Here is a 6,960-nt window from a genome sequence, read left to right as displayed (position 1 = left end):
TAATCTGTATCTGCATTTAAAAAAAAACAAAAACCCATCTTTTCAGAAATACAATTTTCATTAGATATTATTTTGTTCCAAGAGCATTCGCCCTTTTACTTACTCATTTAAAAGAAAAATGAATAATAGTTTCTGATCTGCCCCTAATACATTTTGGATTTATTTTCTCTTGTCTTTTCTCTGCTACTTAACTTTTTTTAAAAAAGATTAGAGACACTAGTGCTGAAAAGAATATTTAATACTTACTTAAAAGAATAAATCTAGAAGAATGATATAATGTATTGCAACTTAATGGCTAGCCTTCATATGTGTAAACGTCATAAGCATATACAATATGCTTATTTAAGGATATCACTAACTTTGCAATTTTATGCACTTTTACTTGGGAATAAGTTTTTATTTAATTTATTTTAGATAGTTTGTTTCTGCCTTCAGCATTATTAATATTGTTATTAGCATTGTAAGCTATCTTACAAAATAGAAGAGATGTAACAAGAATCTATTCAGCCAGAAGAAACCCTTAAAGTAAAATGAATTATTAATTTGAACTGGGAATTTGGGCTGAATTTTTTAAAAAAAATCAAAAACCTGTGTAGCATTCCATTTTAATATGCAATACTCATTGACTCCCAGAATAAGAGAAACTGTAGTTCTCTGACTTCAAGTCTAAAAATGTCAAGGGATTCTTGACTGCTGGTGAGTAAATGGGCATGCAGTGTTGCAGAGAGTGGTTTGTTCTGGAATTTATTTAAACTTTTTGGTTTAGCATGTAGCTCTAGGATTTTTTGAAGGACAAAAATGAATATGTCTAGCTTTTTTGAAATCAATATTATTTTAATGCAAACAAAATTATTCAGAGCATCATGATTCTTGTCTGAAGAAAAAAGCAGTAGCAGGGAGGTTTGTGAGGGTTATGGAGTAAATGTGGAGTTGAATAACAAACCAGATTCTTGAGACACGTTTGGAATACTGTTTCTAATTTAGAAACAAACAGAACAGTTGTCTTATTCCAGGTCCAGAGTGCACACAATTTCTTCAAAAACACACTTTAGGGAAGTTAAATATATTGAACTAAGATTCAAATGAGTCTTTGTATCATTTAAAACAATAGTTTAGAAGAGAAAAAGAATTTATTTTATTTAAAGAAGAGATCTTAATCTCAAAATAAATTCATAAACTCTTTTTAAAAATTCCAGCCCCTTGCAGATTCTTTTTTAATACTTCAGATGAATACATGGATTTACAAATTGTGAGTTACTATTTAAAACAATGAGCTTGTTACTCTTAAACATCTTTTTTTAAATCAAGTTGTCTGACAGCCATTTCAAAAGATTGTGAGGAAATATTCTAGATTAGTGGTGGTTAACCTTTTTGGTGCTGAGGCCCAAAGCGTGACCGAACCCCCAAAATGCAATGTGTGCATGTGCCTTGGCCCCCCCGTGCCCCATTTTGGCTTCCAGGTTGGTGCAGGAGGCCTTCCAGGCCAAAAATGAGGCACAGGGGGCACATGCGTGAACCCCCAAAATGCAATGCAAGTGCCCCCTCATTCGCCCCGCTCCCCATGCATGAGTGACAGAGACCCGAAGACCAGCTGACTGCAGTGGAGCTGGGCTGGGGCGATGGCTGGCGTGCCCGCAGAGAGGGCTCTGCGTGCCACCTGTGGCATGCGTGCCAGAGATTCGCCATCACGGTTCTAGATCGTAACAAATTCACACATAACATGAGCCTTATAATTGTTGTACATAAACTAAGACTACTTCATAAAAATACAATGTTTTTATGGCTCAGTACATATTTTCAACTTTTTTAAATAAACGGGTCTTAAGGTATGTTATTCAAAATGTGTGTGTGGGTCCGTGCACACACATATGCAGGTCTGTACTGCCAAAAATGGGTGGTTAACTGCTGATTTTATGATATGAACAATCTTTGAATTGATGCATGCTGCAAAACTGGGCTAGGTTTACCTGGAATCTATGAGTTATAGACTGTCCATCCTAATCTTAAGTTATTTAACCACATTCCCTCTTCATTGTGATGTGGAGGGAAACAAACAGAAAACTCTTTTCCAAAATAGTTCGTCTATAAAGTTTTTTTTCTGTGTCAGGATTTTCAATGAGAAATATGCAAAACATTTTGAAGAAATGCAACAATTCCCTAAAACACAGCCTTGGAAAAATTAACCAAAGATACTAGTATCAAAGTTTATTGCATTTTGAACACAATAACTGAATAATTCTAGCCTGTAGCCTTGTTATGATTATTGGCATTGTATTTGCTCATGTTAAAAGAATTCAAAATATGTGATTTCATTTCTTCTTAGCTACTTACAAGTATTAATTCATATCTATTTATTTATATCCTCAAGGAGATAAGCCTTTCCATTTTCTTCTCATGATAACCTTCAATCATATCAGGTTGATAAATACCATAGGAGGAGAGAAGCCTATTGTGGCAAAAAACTAGTTTAGTAACATATTTGAAACTAATTAATTTTATTTAAGGAATAAGTTTTTGTGAGATGAAAGATGACTTTTGATAACATTTGTTAATCTGAAAAGCTACCAGAGTCTTGATTTTTAGACTGACAGGCATGTGTGAATGTAACACAGATTCCAATTCAGTTCTTTAACCAATATGCCATATTCATTGTTATATAAGAATCTTATCACCATAATGTTCCAGTACTAAAAATGCAAACGTTAGTTATGATTCAGGCTGTTTGTTTCTTAGTGTTGAACATATAAAATCAAGTATTTGAGCCTTACAAACCTATGGCTATTCCTTCATCATTTATAATTTGTACTATTGCACTTTTCAATGACATCGTAAGGATTGGAATAACAATGAAAGTAAGTTCCATTTGAATAATGGAACCTCCTTTACTATGAATGTGCCTGGAAAAATTATTTAAAAGCAATGCTGGATGAGTTTCATTTGCCTGTGTCTTTCTCATCAGAACCATACATTTTCACCCTGACATATGAACTTTCAGGGCTTAATATTGTATTAGAATTATATTTTTAATTTGAAAGTTATTCAAGTTCCCTTTGAAAATTAGTTTAGGGATGTGAAATTCATATATAATAATTATATTGTAAGTGTAGCACATTATATTTCCAGCAACCTATATTTTGAAAATATAGACACTACATTTTCAGATGTATGTTTTTACTCCTGTGAAAAAGAGTGAAGTGTCAAAAGAGAATTCAGACTCATGTTTTTATTTTTAATATGCTTAGCCTTTTTGCTACCTGCTTATTCTTTCGTTGGGGGTCAATGTAGCATTGCAACATGAAAAACAGTATCATAGTTGCAAACATCTTTCAAATTTCAATCTGCAATATCCATGTTCAAAGGGATGACCCAATAGATAAATACACACCCACAGAACTGAATTAAATCAAAGATCTAATTTTGCTGCCTATTCTTCTTATTTATTTTTTCACAATTTATGGTGTTCTATGACTTCAGTCAGTATAGTAAATGGAATGGTTGTACAACCATGTCATAGCATTAGATCCTTAGGTTTATGATATATAGTTTATAATTTGGTAATTCCACTGCAGCTACAGAAACAAGAAAGGCATTGGGTTTGGATAAATTGTGAAACACACTGTTGTTCTTTTTAGAACATGTTCCTTATTCCCTCAGGGAGATGGGTTACAGCTTTTCCAAATGCTTAATGAGTGCTACATTTGATGACTAATTTTTTTCACATTCACTTCTCTCTCTCCCTCTTCCTTTCTCTCTCTCTTTTCAGTTCTTCCACCTCCGTCTATCCTTCATTGATTTTTCCCCCTTGTGGATTTCATTGTTTTCTTCTCCTGTACCTACAGCAGCACCTGCTGGCAGTGAGCCGGAAGGACCCATTTAAACAATCCTCCACATCACTTGGCATTAAGCTCTGCCAAGCCGTATTCATGAGCTGCTTCAAACATTATTTCTCCCTGCCAAGGAAAAAAAAATGATCTGGTTGATGATGGATGATTATTTCTTTCACAAGCCAGAAAATCATTGATTAAATTAAGTAAATTCAGTAAGTTAAATTAACTGAACATCTAATAATTAAAATATTGCAAATCTAAATATAAAAGTAAAATTATAACTATTTCTGTAAATATAGCTGGGTGGATTCCTTCCTTCCAGAAAACCCCTCAGGCAAAACCTCTGAGATATATTCCTGGTTTTATTTTATTAGATATGTTTGCTAAACAAAAATGTTAATGTACTGTATCAACATATTAACTGCCTTTTGAAAATTCTGCATTTAATCTTTGTTAAGAGTAGAAAGATGAACTGTCATTGCACTTATAAACCAGTAGGTGTTGCTCAATTTTTCTGATGTTTTAAACTTTTGACTCAAAAAGGACAATCTGTGAGTCTTTGTTTCTGCTTTGAAAGCAAGCGTTAAAAAAATATACTCACAGAGAATATTGTGTAAAGTTCTTGGAATGCCATACCACTGTAAATTATCCTGATTGAAAAGTCTGCATTTACTTTCTGATCCTGTGGAAAATAAAACTTACATGAGAGAATATTTTTTCAGCCATAAATAGAAAATTACTAAACATAACACTAATCTTAAGAAAATGCATTTCAGAGGTTAGACAGAATTCTCATTCTCACCTTTGGTTTGTAAAACACATAGAAACTTAACATGGCATTAAAGTTTGCTATTCCTTAACTCAAAGGACATCATTTGTTTTCTATTAAATCAATATCAAATCAGAGTAAGATATGTAAATGTGTACTCATATCACAAATGTACTACTGTAATGCACTCTACCCTTGAAGACCATTCAGAACTGCAATTGATCTACAATTGGCATGGTGGCATGACAGTGGTAGATTTGTTACCCATATCTTTGCAGTAGTGGCAGGGGCCTTCCAGAGGCAATTCAAGCTGTTTGTTCTCACCTATAAAACCCATTATGACATAGGGGTACCTGTCTCCAATCTTTTCTGTCCATCATTAAATTCAGCAGTCGGCAAGCCTCAGTTCTCTTTAATCAAACAATGTCATTCATAGGGAGCCGCAAAGCATGCTTTTCTTTTTTTGTTACAGCACCTGTCCTCTGGAACAACATTCCCCCACCCCCCCGCCCGAGAGCCAGATGGCTCTCCCCTCTGCATTCGTTTCCTAAGTTTTTGAAAACCTGGCCTGAGGTTAGTATGGATGTCTAAGCTTTGTTGGACCTTTTTCCTGCAGTAATGGAGTTTTCCTTCCCAGACACAGTTTTTAAATGTAACATCTTTTAATTGTATGTTACCAGGTGTCACCTAGGAATGAAGAAAACTATAAACCCAATGAACAAATGAATAAATAAAATTAATATTACTAGTATAATACTATACTAGTAAATCCCACACTGAGATAAAAAAATTCAGAAATTTATTCAAGAAGGGGAGGGAATTAAAAATTTTTAATAACCCATGAAAGATTATATAAATACAATGACAATTCTGTTGTGCTTTTTTTATTTGCCTTTTCATTAGTACTGTAGACCTTCAATGTATATATCTTATATTCATAGATACACTATAAGTCTATAAACAGATCCATCATAAGGGATACTTTAAAAACTTAAATCAACTATATATTGTTTTTCATCTTTTCTTTTGAAAACAGAAAATTCCAAAAACTATAATTGAATGGGAGCAGTGAAAGTAATCATTTGCCTATTTCTTGGGAAAATATTGCCTATTTCTGGAGACCCGACAGCCCGGGTTTGAGATCCAAGCGTTGCATGATGGGGGTGAAAGCTCATCTTTGCCTAGTTCCTGCCTACCTAGCAGTTTCAAAGCATACAAATGCAAGTAGATGAATAGGCACCAGTTTTGTGGGAAGGAAACAGTGTTCCATGATGTCATGCTGGCCAAATGACCATGGAAATGTCTTCAGATAGCTCTGGCTTATGGTCTTTAAATGGAGATGAATGCCTCCTACAGTTGTCAGCAATGAATGAAGTTAAATTTCATGGACTCCTTATTATTTCTAGGGAATCGGCCATTTTTTTATGAATTTATAATTAAAAATGTATATTTTGTATATCATACAAATATATGTGATCCAGATTGGGCATTTGTTAGATTAAGATCTTAAATCCATGGATGGTTTTAAGAGGTTGAAGCATATTCTCTTTTAAAGCAGTGTATGGAATTCCCACATATAAAGAAGAATTATTGTCTTTTTGAATCTTCCTGGCTAGATCTTTTTAGCCACAATGACCAAGATCTTAGTTTAATCCTTCAAAATGCCTTCTTCCTGAAGTTGTTTGTAAGTGAATCTGTATTCAGAAACAATTTTACCCAGAAAAGCATTATATGAAGTATAATGCAGATGTATTTACACTGATCCAAACTTTCTTAAAACTGAGTGCTCCCGCACTTCTCCAAGTAGCAATTTTTTCACTACTAATTCAGGAAACCTTTCTTTTATTTTTCTATACATCGCAAATCTTGTTTTATATCTTCTTCCTAACAAGTTAAAACAAGAGAAAAGCAAATACTTTAAACATGTCCATAAATACTGATGACTTCTTAATATTATTATCCATGTTATAAACAGCAGAGCATCAACAAATAAAATGTTGGCAATCCTTTCAAAATGAGAAACTAATATCCCAACACAGATGGCAAATGAGAGTCCAAAGTATCTTTCACTTCAACTTTAGAGCCTATGAAGTATTTGATCATGGATGAATTTGAAACAGCATTAACTTTAAACTATCAGCAAATAAATACTGATCAAACTTTTCCTTGAGATGTTAATAGTATTTTATAACAAAAGAGAATTTTTTTTCACTTGATCATAATCAGGATTATATCCAGTTGACGGCCTGAATAGAGCATGTGCACAATCAAACTGCTTACAATATACATTTATTATAGTATGTTACTCCTATAGGTTGAGAACCTGAAAAAATTACCTTCATGTAACTGAGAATATTACATGCT

Source organism: Pantherophis guttatus, chromosome 4 (genome assembly GCF_059756535.1).
Source record: "Pantherophis guttatus breed Tessera chromosome 4, ASM5975653v1, whole genome shotgun sequence".
Taxonomy (NCBI): Eukaryota; Metazoa; Chordata; class Lepidosauria; order Squamata; family Colubridae; genus Pantherophis; species Pantherophis guttatus.
Note: the sequence above shows the minus strand (reverse complement) of the source record.